The 17083-nt window shown below is 45.5% G+C and overlaps 1 pseudogene; it reads left to right on the top strand.

Moving 5' to 3' along the window:
- Nucleotides 1-12015: 12015 nt before the first annotated feature.
- On the top strand, nt 12016-16755 carry LOC147419739 (uncharacterized; annotated as a pseudogene).
- The last annotated feature ends 328 nt before the right edge of the window (nt 16756-17083 follow it).

Here is a 17083-nt window from a genome sequence, read left to right as displayed (position 1 = left end):
GACTCACAGACTTTACATACCATGATCGACGACATTACCCAACTTCTGAATCGGATACTTATACCGCCTTGGCTTCAATACTATTTCTTAATGCCTTGGACCATGCGAAAGTGAAATGTACATGGACATCTTGCAGTGCTTGCAACAAAGATAGCTCCCATCTGAACTATGTTACTGTCTATACCCGTGACTATATACGAGTTCCATCTGCACAACAGCTGCATGTGCAACTACTCAGTGTTGTCGACATCTCCATCAGTGTGATGAAAACTACTTATGCTATAGTGTGCGGATTACTGGAGAAGAGGTTGTTGCTCGATAATCCATTGTTGTGGTGGACAAGTAATCACACTCTACTCTCAATGACCCAAGAACTTTCTACTTCAGATATTGCAGATGTGCTTGCTTTCAATATCCTACACAATCCAACACTACAAAGATACAAGAGCATGGCCGAGAAAAGGCATAAGAGGCTGGGACTATGCATAATGTCTGAAGATATTCTGGGCGATTGTGCACATTTGTCGCATGTGTCAATGCAAGGAACTTGCCGATACACTGTGTGCAAGCCACAAATGGCTCCAAGCATGCAACTAGCCTAAAATAGTAAGCTCAAAGATAGCGATAGTGTGTCACTCACCGCTCTACGCTTGCTGTCGTGGAGGATTCCTCGCCGTGAAGAAGAAGGAGACGCCGTTGCGCCACGCCCAACCGCTTCGTCGTCACCATGCCGTTGTTGCAATGCTCGATCGCACTCTCTCTCTCTCTCTCTCTCTCTCTCTCTCTCTCTCACACACACACACACACACACACACACACACACATGCATACACATACACACAAGGAGATGAAGAAGAAGAAGATGGAGATGGAGCAAGAGAACTCTTCAATTGCAAAAATGAGAGAATGAGTGAATTTTAGGTTTAGTTGACTTTTATATGAGCTCACCCCATTCACATTTGGGTGCCCATGCTTAGCCAACTAATCCCTTGCATGTTCCAGTTAGAGTGCACCTCTCATCGGCGATCACTCTTACCCTTTTCCTATTGGACCGACAAGCCCAATACCTGAATAATATAGTTCCCATTGTAGGTGATAGGAATGTGCGTGAGGGTTAACATGCCACCGTTTCTGATGTAGATTCCATCCTCGGGAGCTATTGAGTTGAAGCTCTTTGTTGAGGTGGAAGAGCATTTGAGATGAATGTCCTTAGCCTCCTTCAGTCACTGCAAAATCAAACAACATTGGCACAGTAATTGCATTCTCATATACAATTAAAAAGCATATGCAATTGTAGGCATAGTGATTCAATTTTGATGTGTGCTTATTTTGTATGCCTTGGGTTTTTTGCTTTTCAATGAAAAGCGCCCACAGTCGGAACCTCTAGGGCTCTAGTACCATAGGCAATACATGTGAGTGGAGTACCAAATCAAGTTGAGGTTTCTCCTCCAGCTTAAGATTTTACATTGTGGCACTTTGATTTTTTTGTTTGTTCGTTTTTAGCATTTTAATTTTGTAACTTTGGGGGGTCATATAACACTGTTACCCTCCCTAGGCTCATCACACTAGTAAACTCCATTTATAATACTTAAGCTAAAGGTCAATAGGGACTAAGCCCACTAGAAATTCCTAGTACATTTCACACAATGTTGCCTAAATCGGATTAAGAACGTAAGTAACCATTGATAATTAGGAAGGCATTCCCCATGGTATTAAGAGAAGATCTCTACCGCCTAGCTTGGTCAAACTAGCTTAGTTGGACTGCTTGATTTTTAAACCTAAACAAGTGATTATGACAAAAAATTACATTGAATTTAATGTCTGATACTAAGCAAATGTGCTAGATATTATGCTACCAATCACAATTAAAGCAGACAAACATGGATGCAAAAAGATAAGGGGCAATGCTAATGGACAAGAAACACCTGTTTGTGTTGATGGTTGCGCTTGATTTAGTGAACGAGAGAAAGATTCCATGAAGGTCCAAATCCTAACAACAGCAACACGTTCATGTACACACTAGGAAACACAAAGAATACCTCTAGGAGGCACATCAGTGGAAAAAAGAAATTTGCTAATCACTAAACTCTAAAACAGAAATACTCCTATCATACTAATTCTACCTACCCTCCATTACTCGAGTGATGAGGATCAAAGGTGTTTGATGACATAGGTTTCTGTTTCAGTGTACCGGATGTGAATGTGTAGGTCTGGGTCAATGTTTTGACTTTTATTGTGCATACTCGTTTGCTAATTGCTCTTGCTCTTGCTCTTTACTTTTTTTTTTTTTGTGAGTATAAGGCTTTATATATACATTCCCTAAGAATGGGAGATTGAGAAGTCAGGGAAAGAAGGGTAAGAGGGAAGCAAGTGAATGATGGATGTCAGCAAACACTGCCCCCTTCCTTGGGTAGATCATACTTTTTGGAAAGATGTCATGACCTTTTGAAACCAATTGTTCCAGTTGGTAATAGGTGAGGATTTTTTCCAGTAGTTTTCTATTACCTTAGGTGCCTCATCGATTTGCAAGGGTGGTAAGGTACTCTCCCCCCAGGATCAAACTTGAAGTGGTTCATCAAGTGATTCTTGAACACTGGGAGGTGTGGATTCCTTTGTAGCTTCATGGAGGTCCACTATTGTAGGTGGAGGTTGTTGAGAATCTTTTACCTCTGTGGATGCATTATATGAGGATCTAGAAGCTTCATGGAACTTCCCCCTTCCTGAGTTAGGTGGAACAAATCGTTCTTTCTTCGGTACCCAAACTAGCTCTGGAGCGGGTGTGTAGCATTCTTTGATTTTTTTCTTTCCGCGATTGTCAATTTGTTTTGAAGCTACAGGATTGGGCGCACATGGGTCAGGCGATCGGTAACAACAGAATCTACATTTTGGCACCCAGATTTGATCATTTCCTTCATAGTAGCCTTGGGCTTCCAATAGTTTTTTAGGAATCCAACGCCACGTTTCTTTACATTTCTTGGAGCGAGTGGGACGCTTCTTACAAGGCTTCTGTTTTTTAGCACTAGCTATGGTTGCTAAAGAGGCTTTAGGGACCCACTTGTATGTTTTATTTGTTAAATTAGGATGAGTCTTGTCAAAATCTATATGCATTGCTTGTAGCATATTTAAGGATACGGGCATTTCATCCCCCTCAGGTGTTACCCAGGGCGTCCCCGTATTTCCCCAAGTGTCTATGGTTGCTGCTAGGTGACCCAATCCACATTGTCCGACTCAGTCATCCCAGGTAGAACATCCATATAAAGAGAATCTTCCCCAACATCAATGTTCGCTTGACACGTGTAACAATATTGCAATGGGGCCGAGTGAACTGTGGTGTCAGATCTATGATCAATTATAAACTTGTTTCCTAAGGGATGTGCTCGACCAGTTACAAGATCCACTTGAATGACAGAATCTTGGAACTGCAAGTAGACATGGTTTTTAGACCAGTTGTGCACCAATTTTGCTTCCCTCATGAAAGGACATCCTAAGATCATCTCCGATGCCATAGTGTGCTTGAAGAAATCCATAACAATGAAGGTAATTCTTATTTTATGTCCAAAGACCTGTAAAGAATGAGGATGCAAGAGAGCTACACAAGACAAGCACAAAGCACACAGAGATGGAAATCTTCTTCTTCTTCTTCACAGAAAAGAGAGTACAAAATGACTAAGTGCTAAAGCTGAAAAGTAGCACATATGTACATGCGGTCACTAAGTGTGAACTCACTAAAAGCGTACTAGGCTGGCACTATAAGTGTAGTCCAGCTATAGAATCACTGGCAGAGATCCTCCGTGTCGGTCACCTAACGCGCCAGTGAGTAAATGCCGTAAGCGGCCAAGACCCGTAGTGGATGCCAGCTCAAGGTGTAGAGCTCGACATCTCAACACTCCCCCTCGAGCTCTGCATGTCGCAGAGTCCAAGCATAGTTCGAAAACGTCGAAGCTTCTCAGCTCCGAGGGCCTTGGTAAAGATATCCGCTATCTGCTCCTCTGTGCTGACGTAGACCAAGTCGATGTCGCCCGCCAACACTCGCTCTCGAACGTAGTGGTAATGGACCTCTATGTGTTTGGTCCTGGCATGGAACACTGGGTTCCTAGCCAACTGTATGCTGCTGAGGTTGTCACAATGGATGAAAATCTGTTGGTCCACCTGCACTCCCAAGTCCTCAAGTAATGTGTGTAGCTAAGCTACCTCGCACGCCGCAACTGCTGCACCTCTGTACTCGGCCGCTGTGCTCGATAAAGCAACCGTAGGCTGCTTTTTGCTGCTCCAAGTAACAGCAGCACTCCCAACAGAGAACATGAAGCCACTCGTAGATCTCCTATCAACAATGCTACCTGCCCAATCTGCATCTGTATACCCATACAATGCTAATGGTGCATCTGCTGCATAGAACAATGCGTAGTCAAGAGTACCTTGCACATACCTAAGTTTGCGTCGTACTCCATCCAAATGTGGCTTCCTCGGAAGTTGCATAAACTGACTCTCCAAGCCTACTGTGTAGCTCAAGTCTGGCCTCGTGATAGTCAAGTAGATTAGACTACCCACAATCTTCCTGTACATGTTGACATCCTCAACAACATCACCCTTCTCTGCACTCAGCTTTGCATTCACATCCAAGGGAATAGAAATTGGCTTACAATCAGCCATACCATACTTTGACAACATGTCCAAAGCATACTGTCTCTGTGATAGCCATACACCCTCTGGAGTCCTGATCACCTCAATGCCAAGAAAGTAGCGCAACTCGCCTAAATCTTTCATTTCAAACTCCTGTTTGAGAAGACCCTTCACATGGTCAATCTCCATAGCATTGTCACCAACAATAATAAGTTCATCTACATATATGGTAATGACCACAATCCCCACATCACTCTCACGTACATAGAGTGAATGGTCAGCATGAGCTCTCCTAAAACCAATACTGACAAGATACTTGGCAATCCTGTCATACCATGCTCTAGAGCCCTGCTTCAAACCATACAAAGCTTTGAGAAGTCTGCATACATAATCTGGGTAACGTGGATCGACATAACCAGGTGGCTGATCCATATACACTTCCTCTTGCAACTCACCATTCAAGAAGGCATTCTTTACATCCATTTGATGCATAATCCATCCTCTAGATGCAGCCACTGCTATGACAGCTCTCACTGTCGTCATCTTTGCCACTGGAGCAAAGGTCTCCTCATAGTCTATGCCATACGTCTGTGCATAACCCTTTGCAACCAGCCTTGCCTTGTGACGCTCAATGTTACCATCAGCCTTATGCTTGGTTTTATACACCCATTTACAGCCAATAGCTTTCCTGCCAGTTGGCAATGGCACCAACTCCCATGTGTCATTTGCTTCCAATGCAGCCATCTCTTCATTCATTGCATCGTCCCAATGCACATTTCCAACTGCATCCTCAAAACATGTGGGCTCCACATCCTGTATCACCTTAGCCATGTAGGCTTGGTGATGCGCTAGATACCCATCATAAGTCAATTTCTGAACTGGATTTCTGACTCTATTAGATCTGCGCGGTCCTGGGTCACTCCTTTGCCCTCTAGCATCTTCTTGTACTTTCCTTACACCAGGTGTCCTGACAGCCAGAATTCCAAATTCCTCATCAAGACTTTGTTCAGAACCATCTGAATCCATGTCTACATGTGAAAAACCTGATGATGCATCAACCATAAAGGGAGGTTCATCAACCTTTTCCTTTCCTTTTCGTGATACATTCCCTGTACCTGTTGGTGGAGTAACCTGCGTACGTAGTCTACCATTCCATGGTTTCTCAACAGAGCCACGAGAAGAGGACTCTTGTGGTCCACTCAAAAACTGTGACTGTGGCCTCACATTTTGTACAACCACATCATCTTTTACATCAGCCCCAATAGTGCCATGTGCATTACTGTACCAGCTGCTCATCTCATCAATGACTACATCTCTGCTCACTCGTAATTCTCGTGTAGTAGGATTGTAGCACCTGTACCCCTTTTGTTCAAGGGAATATCCCACAAGAATACATTTCTCTGCTTTAGGATCCAATTTCCTACGCAACTCATCTGGTACATGCACGTAAGCTATGCAGCCAAACACTTTCAAGTGTGCCAAATCAGGCTTTGTACCTGTAAACTTTTCCTCAGGTGTTACATCATGCACCGCAGCTGTAGGTGTCCTGTTCATAATGTACACAGCTGTATTTACAGCTTCAGCCCAGAAATGATGAGGCATGTTCTTCTCATTCATCAATGCACGTGGAACCTCTGCAATGTGCCTGTTTTTCCTTTCTGCGACCCCATTCTGCTGTGGAGTATATCTGCATGTAAACTGCCTGTGTATACCATGCATTCGCAGAAAATCTGAAAAATCATTGGAGAAGTACTCTCCCCCTCCATCTGACCTCAATGTCTTGATTTGCATATCTGTCTCCTTCTCAATCATGACTTTGAAGTCTTGAAAGTGACCAAACACTTCACTTTTGTTACGCATGAAGTAGACCCATACTTTCCTTGTATGGTCATCAATGAAAGAGACATAATACCTGCAACCATGTATACTTGCAGTATCGGTTGGACCCCAAACATCTGTGTGCACCACCTCAAGTGGCCTTTTACATACATTGCGCTCATGTGGAAATGAGCCCTTTGACTGTTTTCCAAACTGGCATGCTGCACACACTTTATGCATACCATCCACCTTGAATTTGGGCAAACCTTTTACAATCTGTTTTGTTTGCATGCTGCGCAATCTCTGCTCATTGACATGGCCAATGCGTTTGTGCCAAATGTCAACATCAGCCACAACACCTGTGCCCTGTGCAAATAATCCAGTTTACCTCAGGCATGTCTACATTCAGCGTAAACATTCTGCCCACACATTTGCCCTCTGTGATCAGCTTACAACCATTCTGGAAATCTTCTACATAACAGCCATTTGGATTGAAGCGAACCTGCAAACCTTGCTCAACCATTTGTCCAACAGAAACAAGATTCTTTGTAATGTTTGGGACATGAAGTACATCTGCTAAGTACTTTGATTTCCCACTCTTCGTATTTAGAGGTATGTCCCCTACATGAGCAATGGGGTGAGATGTGTCATCTCCTGTCTGCACATAGCCTGACACATCTGGTTTGCGCATATCTCTAAACCACTCTCCACGAGACGTCATGTGATTAGAGGCACCTGAATCCACATACCAAACATCATCTTGGGTGGAATTCTCTGCAGTCATTGTATTCATTACATGCTGCATAACAAACATGCGCTCGTTTTTGCTGTCATCTGCATCTCTGCTAGTAGATGCATAGTTGCCCTGTTCTCTCTTTCTACTTGCTTTTCCGTTTGGACAGTCACGTGACATGTGACCTCTTTCACCACAAGTCCAACATTCTCTACTATCTGGAGTATGTTGGTGCCTGCTTGATCCTGCACCACGACCTCTTTGACTCCCCCTGCCTTGAGACTGGTTTCCCCTGCCACCTGTATTGTTTTGATTTGATTGACCTTCCAGAAATTGGCCCATGCAACCCCTTGGGCCTCGACCACGACCTCTACCTCTACCTCTGTTGGAGTTAGAATAGAAGGCCTGTTCAGAATTATTTCTGCCATGAGAAGAAGATGTGTCAAGGTTCTTCTCCTCAAGAATAAGCATAGAAATCAAATCTTGGAACACGGGGATGTCGTCTCTTGTATTCATGGAAGACCTAAAATGTACATACTCATCTCCTAGACCATCCAAGCATGCACGGACAATGTCATCGTCTTCCACTGAGACTTTAATAGATCCAAGAGCCTCAATAATACTCTTGATCTTCAAAGCATAATCATTGATGGAGAGGTTGTTCCTCTTAACCTGATTTAGCTCCGACTTTAGTTGAAGCTTCCTGGCCTTGGTGTTCACCTCGAACACTCTGCCTAAGTTTTTCCATGCAATGGCGGGGGTTTCAGCATCCTGTAGATAGCCCATCATGCCATCTGTGATGCTCATAGAAAGCCAATACATCACTTTGCTCTGGCCTTGTTGCCAGTCCCTCAAAGCTTTCCTTTGTTCTGCTGTAGCATTTGCCTCGGGAATCTCTGGTTCCTTTTCATTGTCTCCTTCTACATAGTCCCAATAACCTTTTCCTTTTAGGAAATTTGTTATTCTGAACTTCCATGCAGGGTAGTTATTTTTCTCAAGCTTCTCAGTAACAATCTGACTGAAACCGTCAGACATCTTGAAGCACTAAGACAAAATAGCTGCAATCTGCAAAAACCTGCAAATCTGCTGAGCCTGCTATCGTGGTTCCTGTAACGCTTTCTACACTCAACGAGTGTCCACAATCAAGCGTACATACAACCACTGTACTTGTACAGTAAATCTCTGTATACTGCACTTTGGAGACCTGTTCAGAAACTTGTGCACATGGCGGATAGGTGGGAGTTGATGGCGAAGACTCGCACGAGGATTATGGCCATCATCATTCATTTAGTTGCCCTTCATCTTCCATAGCCAAGGGTGTAGAGGTCATGCTCAAGACAAGCATGGTGATTGCGGTGATGGTGATGTGTGGGTGTGTGTGTGTGCACTAGGCACATACAGTGCATAGTGTGTTCTTTGGTGATGTTGTGTGTTTTTTGTGTGATGGTGACCCCTCTTTATATAGGGGAGGAGGGGGGGGGAGAAATTCTAAAATTTAGAAATGAAGAAATCATTATCTACATAGGCCATGTGACTGTGGGCCCCACTTGTCTGGCTGTGTGTATATGTGCCAGAACAACAATCTCATGAGAGAGAGACTAAGAGAGAGAGATGGGTTGATGAAAAAAAGTGAGAGGTGACATGGAGAATAAATTAATTACAAGAGGAGAGAGAGAGGAGTGTGTTCAGAGGTGAATCTGTGTGCAGATGTGTGTGAACACAAGAAAAATCAGGTAACCACCGGGTGGGGATGGGTATGTGGGCACCTTTTTGAGTGAAACTGAGTGTGTGTGAGTGTGGGGGAGGTTATTTAGCTACAAGACAAGAGACATGGCGCCCTTTAGAGAGAGGGGGGGTATTTGCGTCATGGGATATGATAGGAGAGAGAAAAGGGGAGGTGGGGTATACTATTTTGGAAGATAGGGTAAGTTGCATGTGAGTTAGGGTGCATTATTGGTGAGTTAGAATGCATTATTGGTGAGAGGTGGGGTAGCTTGAGGGGAGAGAGAAAGGAGAAAGGACAAGGGGAAGAGAGAGGGGGTTGACCTTTTGAGTGGAGGAGAGGAAAAGGGACACACGGCGGGGCAACAGTGAAGAAAAAGGAGGCAAGGTGGGGATGGGCAGCCCCGCAGGCATGAGGTGGCCTATTTTACCTTTCTCATATATTTACATAATCATACTTTATTTTTTTCTTACTTTTTTTGAATGTCTTTTATCACTCCCTCCCTAAGAGGGGGTTTTCATGGGGTGGGGACGAGAGAAGAGGGGTATGGGAGCTTGGCTTGTGAAAAGCCCCCATCAGTGTTTCAAGTGTGGGAAGCAAGGACATGGCTATCGTTCTTGCCCCAAGAAGAATACTCGCAATGAGACTCCTAGGGCTTACATCATCGAAGCTCCAAAAGAGGATGCTCGTTGCAGAGGATCATCACTTTCCTATGCTTGGGGAAAGGTAAGAGAGCATGATGCCTTCATCTTGTTTGACCCTGGCTCTACTCTTAACTTCATATCAATGGAGTTGGCCACCAAGTTGGGCATTCAAACTTTTGAGATGGGAGATATAGTATGTAAAGAATGAGGATGCAAGAGAGCTACATAAGACAAGCACAAAGCACACAGAGATGGAAAGCTTCTTCTTCTTCTTCACAGAAAAGAGAGTACAAAATGACTAAGTGCTAAAGCTGAAAAATAACACATATGTACATGCGGTCACTAAGTGTGAACTCGCTAGAAGCGTACTAGGCTGGCACTATAAGTGTAGTCCAGGTGTAGAATCACTGGCAGAGATCCTCCGTGTCGGTCACCTAACGCGCCAGTGAGTAAATGCCGTAAGCGGCCAAGACCCGTAGTGGATGCCAGCTCAAGGTGTAGAGCTCGACATCTAAACACTCCCCCTCGAGCTCTGCATGTCGCAGAGTCCAAGCATAGTCCGGAAACGTCGAAGCTTCTCAGCTCCGAGGGCCTTGGTAAAGATATCCGCTATCTGCTCCTCTGTGCTGACGTAGACCAAGTCGATGTCGCCCGCCAACACTCGCTCTCGAACGTAGTGGTAATGGACCTCTATGTGTTTGGTCCTGGCATGGAACACTGGGTTCCTAGCCAACAACATGCTGCTGAGGTTGTCACAATGGATGAAAATCTGCTGGTCCACCTGCACTCCCAAGTCCTCAAGTAATGTGCGTAGCCAAGCTACCTCACACGCCGCAACTGCTGCACCTCTGTACTCGGCCTCTGTGCTCGATAAAGCAACCGTAGGCTGCTTTTTGCTGCTCCAAGTAACAGCAGCACTCCCAAAAGAGAACATGAAGCCACTCGTAGATCTCCTATCAACAATGCTACCTGCCCTATCTAATCCCATTCGCTCCCCGCTTTCATCTCTCAGTGTCAGTGTTGGCCTAGCAGAGTGTCTTTGCCAAAGGAAAGGTGTTTGAATTGATTTCTACGCATGAAATAAATTGGAGCAGTGGTTTTAAGCCTTTTTTTTTCTCCGTGCGTCGTATCCATAACTTTTTATTCTGAAGCAGACATATCATCTCATTAGGAGTTGCCTCGATACCACCGGCATTGCAGCGCCAGTAACTTAATTATTCTCTTATCCCTCGCCCTCAAAGCGTACAGAATCAGTGACCACTCCGCATACAGCCTCAAAGCATACGCGTACAAAATCAGCGACCACTCCGGCCTCAAAGCGTACAAAATCAGATAAAATATCTTATTTGTTCCATCCTTTGCCTTGCAGGGAATCGGTGGTTCACGTTGTAATGGATGGTAAAACTTCGATTTATCGTGGTTCGGTCTTGGATTTGACCCGTTAGAGTCTGTCTTCGGTTTGCTACTTTAGTTTCGCAACGCGCCATCTTTCATTTGTCGATGCCTCTGGCCATCTTCCTCCTTCCGTTGAGTGTAAATCCGCTACGCCTCCTTTTTTCCCCAGTTCTCGTTATTCGTTTCGCAACGATTCGAAGGCTGGCGTAAGGCTAACAAATCGGGTGTAGAGCAACTAGGCATTTCGCGTAAGTCATGAACAAAGGAGCTGTCGTCCTTTGCATTTGCTATCCTACGCTCGAAAGCTTTAATTCTGTCAAATAGTCTCTCCTTTTGTTCACGCACGACTTGTAGCTCTTTTTCAAGTTTTTTACTTGTGTTGCGTTCGATCCTACGCTCTTCCTCAAGTATCCCACGCTCATTGCCTGTACAAATTCGTTTACGTGCATGGTCCACGATATCCGAGTAGAGACGCTAAGGTTGTACCTTTGGAAGGAATTCTGCTAAGCCGGGCGAACTGGTAAGCACTGATCCCAAGCCATACTTTGTGCATTGATCGCCTAAAGATGCTTAAAAAAGGCTAAATGCAAGCTGGTGTCCCTTCTATCACCTTCCCTGCTTGCTTGGCAAGCTCTTAGGGATGGTGCCCTCCAGTTCATTGCTGCTGAGATCCACCCACACCAGATACTTACAGTCCCCCAGTGTGGGAGGAATTGTGCCAGACAGTGAATTGTTATTGAGATGCAGATAGTTGATTCCGGCCATGAGACCCAGCTCGGAAGGAATGTTGTCCACGTGAGAGCGCGAGCCACTCCAAGCTGCTAAAGTTAGCATATCCTTTATCCAAACAAAACGAAAAGAGCCGGCTATGCTATTTCGGCTCATGTAATGTAGCTGCTACCTTTGGATAGAGCCTTTCTATGTACTAGGAAACGGCACCGGTTCGAGTCCGGTCATGGGCTAGTAGGAAAGAAAAACGGGAACTTTGCTTTCACTTGTCTGAGGATGAAGAATATTATCTCAACCAAACCAAAAGAGCCGTGATTCGTTTGGTGTCGCTTGTTTCCTTTCCGATCCTGAAAATGCGAGCGGAAAAGCGAGGCGATAGCACTGGGGCTGCCAGAGGTTCAAGTCCTCTTTGCCTTCACAAAACATGGAGTCCTAGGATGGCAGAAATCGAGCGAAACAGACCCTCTTCAAGGTATTTCCTCTTCGAAGCTTTGATGAGCCAACCTATGTCGCCGTTAACCAAACAGGTAATCGCGATTAGGAGGAAATGGGATTTGAACCCTTCGCTCCTTGTCTAAAGTAATATGAATGGCGTAGCTCTTTCATTGCATTGTTTCTGGCCGATACCAGATTCGCATCTGAAGGCAATCGCATATACGATTTGTGGGTCCGGGCTGTCAACCACGTCTCCCGAGAATTCTCAGTACATATGGCAGAAAACGCTTTTCACATATCGAGGTCGGAGTGGGATCGGGTGTTCCGCGTTTTACTAGGATGCCCGGACGGAACGAACACGCTTGATTGATGAACAAAAGAGTGCTAACGACAAAAGCACCTGCCGGAGAAAGTGCAAATACAGCTGGTACAAGGATCGTTCAATCGCTACCAACCTTTTGTGTTATTTGTTCTGAATGTATATGCCATGGTTTTGTGAATCAATGTTTCGTTGATGATCTCTCGGTAAGTCATTAGCCTAGGCTAACAACCGTAAGCCAGACCGCCAACGTCAAGGCGAGATCACATTGGTCCGGTCCCCGTTAGCCCAGTGGAAGGATGAGGTGCATCCACTCAGATAGCAAGGGGAGGTCGGATGACTGCGGCCACGTCAATCCGCCGCTAGCAATTGTCTAGCTTATGCTACTAACTGAAACCCTCACCGGTTTCATCGGGCCTTGGAAAGCTTTCTCAGCATAAGTACGTAAAATAAGGCTAAAGGTCAATCTTTGTCGTTGATGATCTCTTGGTTGGTTACCGGCTCTCGCCAATAACCGTGAGCGGAACGGCCATCGGCAAGGCGGATCATCCTACGTCCCGGGATTGGGGCCTGAGGGGGAACCCCAATAATCTCAGATCGACAGAGCAGTGCCCAACTGAATGATAGATACTCCGATCCAGTTTCGCTCACGACTTCCCCGGACTTGAACCGGTGCCGTTTCACATGGGAATGCTCTATCCAAAGGTAGCAGCTACATAAGCGTTTATTATACGATAATTTGTAAGGTGGAATGATCCAAGTAAGCCAGGTAGCGATAGTGGCTGATTTGCAGGACAGAAACGTGGTGCGCAGGTTTCTTAGCACTTACTGCGCAAAGCCACGCTTTTTCAATCGTTTGATTATTACATGAGAATCCTTGTCGCAGCGTCTGCACGGCGACAACGCCATCCTTTACCACGCAAACCACCAAACTAAGAGGCCAGGTCGTCGATAGCAAGCTGTGTGCTCGTTGAAGGACGGCAATAACACTAATCCAGGACTGGAGCGAGTTGCTCCAGGCACTGAGTTCAGCCACTATACTACCTACAACGCGTCGATAAGGAGAAGCGTTAGGCGCACAGCAACGTAGGGCCTGCTGACAACATGTAGTGCGGGGGCAGGGTTCGAACCCACAGTCTTCAGGTCATGAGCCTGACGAGTTGGCCATTTACTCCACCCCGCAATTGATCTCTCTCGGCTAATTTCCTTTGCATAATTGAGCCTTTCGCATCCCTGTAAAGGCGTGTTGTTGATTATTTCGTTACTTGGTTAGTAGCGTGCTTTAGCTAGCTCATGCCATTTTACCGGTCCAGTTTTCATCATCGCGTGCTTTCTTCTCCGAGCCAAGGAACAGACGCGAGGCTCTTTGAAGAAAGCTTAATAGGAAATACGTGCGTGAAGAACGGACAGAATTACGCTTCAATCAGTGCACGATAACAAAGAAGAAAAGTTGATTGGACCTCTAGTAGCCCGGCCATTCCACTAAACTTTCTTGTATTGCAACTTTCTTACCGTCAAAGAACTAAATATGTTTCCAATACCTATACCTACTGTTGCGATGATTTCTTTTGCATTATTTAATTGAATGTTTTTCGTTGATTCCCTTGCCTTGGTGTTCGCCTAGCTAGGGTAGTATCCTGCATTTATGGCAGTTCCTAATGGCGTGGCGCCAAACCTGTCGTTGTTAATTAACTTGCTATGTAGCGTTACCTGTCGTTGCTGATCAACGCAGTGTAGTAGCGTTACCTTAACGTGTTGATTCACACCTAAGGTTTGGAAATAATGTTGCCTGCTCTTTTTCTTTTGCCGCCAAATTAACCAAACAATTGCCTAGCTTTTGCTACCCGGCCGATATTCATGGCAATGTGAATCAATGTTTCGGATCTCTTGGTAAGTCATTAGCCTAGGCTAACAACCGTAAGCTGGACCGCCAACGTCAAGGCGAGATCAGATTGGTCCAGTCCCCGTTTTGTCTTCCACCATTCGATGGAAGCGGATAGCAAGGGGAGGTCGGATGACTGCAGCCACGTCAATCCGCCGCTAGTAATTGTTTAGAATGACTGCAGCCACGTCATTCTTCAATTGTCTAGCTTTTGCTATCGCTTTAGGGTCCGGGCTGTCAACCACATCTCCCGAAAACTATCAGTACATATGGCCGAAAACGCTTTTCACATATCGAGGTCGGAATGGGATCGGGTGTTCCGCGCTTACTATAATGCCCGGACAGAACAAACAATCTTGAGTAATGAACAGGGGCAGGAAGGCCGCCCCTGTGACCTGCTAGTTGGAGGGCAGGGCTGAAACCGCGGAACCGCCAACGTCAAGGCGAGATTACATTGGTCCAGTCCCCGCCCAGTGGAAGCATCCACTCAGATAGCATGGAGAGGTCGGATGACTGCGGCCACGTCAATCCGCCGCTAGCAATTGTCTAGCTTATGCTACTAACTGAAACCCTCACCGGTTTCATCGGGCCATGAAACAATGCAAAAAAGTTCTTTTGTTTCCTTTCCTCAGCAACGAACGAGTAAGGAAAACTATCATTTCTCTTATTTCAAGCATTAACCGCATCATCTTCGTAGGAATAACCGGGATTGTCGTTGAGATTTTTTTAACATCACTTACGTAATCGTTATCATTATTTACGCATTTGCCTGTTAGAAATGATTTTTCACTTGCCCCATCATATTTCACTTCCTGTCTACCATCGTTATTGGCCTTAACGCCATCATTATGAACCTCATAACCATTGTTTGTGGCCTTGACACCATCGTTGTTGACAACGTACCTTGTTAGGATATCGTATAGAAAAGATGCTAGCGAACTTTTCGTGGTTGGTCTTTTGTTTAGTTTTTTTTCTTTTAGCTCTCGATACGCCGGTGCATATGGCCAGAGAACCAAAGGTTTGAGAGGGATTCGGCCGGGGTGAGAACCGGCGTGTTAGCATTAACAATCATGCTCTCATCTTTTAAATCGGTCGTTACGGGGTCAGTGAGCTAGCTTGTAGCGTAGAGAAAAGAAAAGAAAAGAGGGACAAGGTGTTTTTTCAAAACAACTTTATCTTTTGTTGAGGGCAAAAAAGGGCACTCAACCGCAAGCAAAAAAGGGGGAGAAGCTTTCATGACTTCCCACGGTGTGGCCATTACTTCCAGAAACAGCTGGTTTCACCGTTATGAGCCAGTTATTGAAAAAGCGTTCGCACGCTTGTGGGGCGAAAGGCCAAAGGAGGACTCCTTTTCTTGCCTATAGGTTCTTATGGTCCAAAGGACTTCAACAAAGGCACTTTTTGGAGTCGTAGCTCTTTGATTCACCCCTAGCCACAAGTCATCCCCGTATTTTGCCACATACGTGAGTTCGGTCCTCTAAGGCCTCTGTGGAGAGCTCGATTCAACCTGCTCGTGGCTAGATCAATCGGTTTCGGGTCAAATAGAAACAACGCCGAAGATTCAACCTCATTACGCCTACACCTAATGGCTTAAGCCGCTGTTCCCATTTACTCGCTGACCCATTATGCAAAAGGTACGCCGTTAAAGTGGAAAGTGCGCCAAGCAAGAGCCGACAACGCGAAGCTTCGCTCAAGGGTTCGCTCAAGGCAAACATTAGTGGCTTTGCCTGGCTACAGCGTTTTCTTAGCTTCGCGTATGCGTTCCATTAAACATTAGTGGCTTTGCTTTTGTTTTCAACGCTTTGCTCTTCCGACTGATAGTTTGCATCGGATTTCAGGTTTTCTATTGCACTCCCGGCATACGGCGGGGTCTTTTCACCTTTCCCTCATGGTACTTGTGGTACGCTATTGGTCATTGAGGAATACTTAGGCCGCGAGGGTGGTCCCCCTTAGTCACTACAAAGCGATCATTATTCAAACACGGTATTCGCGTTTTGCAATAGGAATCAAACTTGTTAGGAAAGATTTACGGGGCTATCACCTTCTTTGGCCAGATCTTCCAACCTTTTCATAATTCCTTGAGGAAGGGGCGAAGACACCGGGTGTCTTCGCCTTCCCCCTACTACAAGTTCTCCCCTGCACAGGGCCAGGGAAAGCGGAGGTCCCTTTCTCGGGGCCCCTTCCCCTTTCTTTGCCTAATCCGCTTTCGCTCGCTGCTACTAACGGAGTCTCAGTTGATTTCCTTTCCTTTAGCTACAATGATGTTTCAGTTCGCTAAGTCTCTCAAGTCCGAGGCAGAGCCGCAGCACGCGGCATGCCCGGCAAGCTTGGATACGGTTTCCCGATTGGAAACCCATGGATCACAGACGGTATCTCCCCATGGCCTTTCTCCTTTGGAAGCGTCCTTTTTTCTCAATGCCCAGGCATCCATCCAATGCATTCTTTTCGATGCTGTAGGAATTGAACCTACCGAACACCGTACAAAATCTTAATGAGTGTTCGATTTACAATCGCGCAACACTCAACCTGTGGCTGCGTCTTTATTGTATTGGTGAACTGAAAATTGGAGACTCAATTGGCTCAGGATTCATTTTTGTCTTAAATCTAAGAGCCGCAAGCAGCCCTAGATGCATGCTAGGTAGCCTTAATCCTGATTCCGAGGACAGCAAGGGCCAAAGTAGTCAAATCTGCTACTTATGGTTTGATAGACCAAGATCCAGCCATTTCAACGAATGCGCAAGGAAACCGAACCGCTGCGCTAATCCCAAGTCGAACTGCTGCAAGC

Source organism: Adiantum capillus-veneris, chromosome 29 (genome assembly GCF_014529385.1).
Source record: "Adiantum capillus-veneris isolate H3 chromosome 29, ASM1452938v2, whole genome shotgun sequence".
Classification (NCBI taxonomy): domain Eukaryota; kingdom Viridiplantae; phylum Streptophyta; class Polypodiopsida; order Polypodiales; family Pteridaceae; genus Adiantum; species Adiantum capillus-veneris.
The sequence above is the reverse complement of the archived record's forward strand: the minus strand, read 5'-3'. Positions and strand labels throughout refer to the sequence as shown.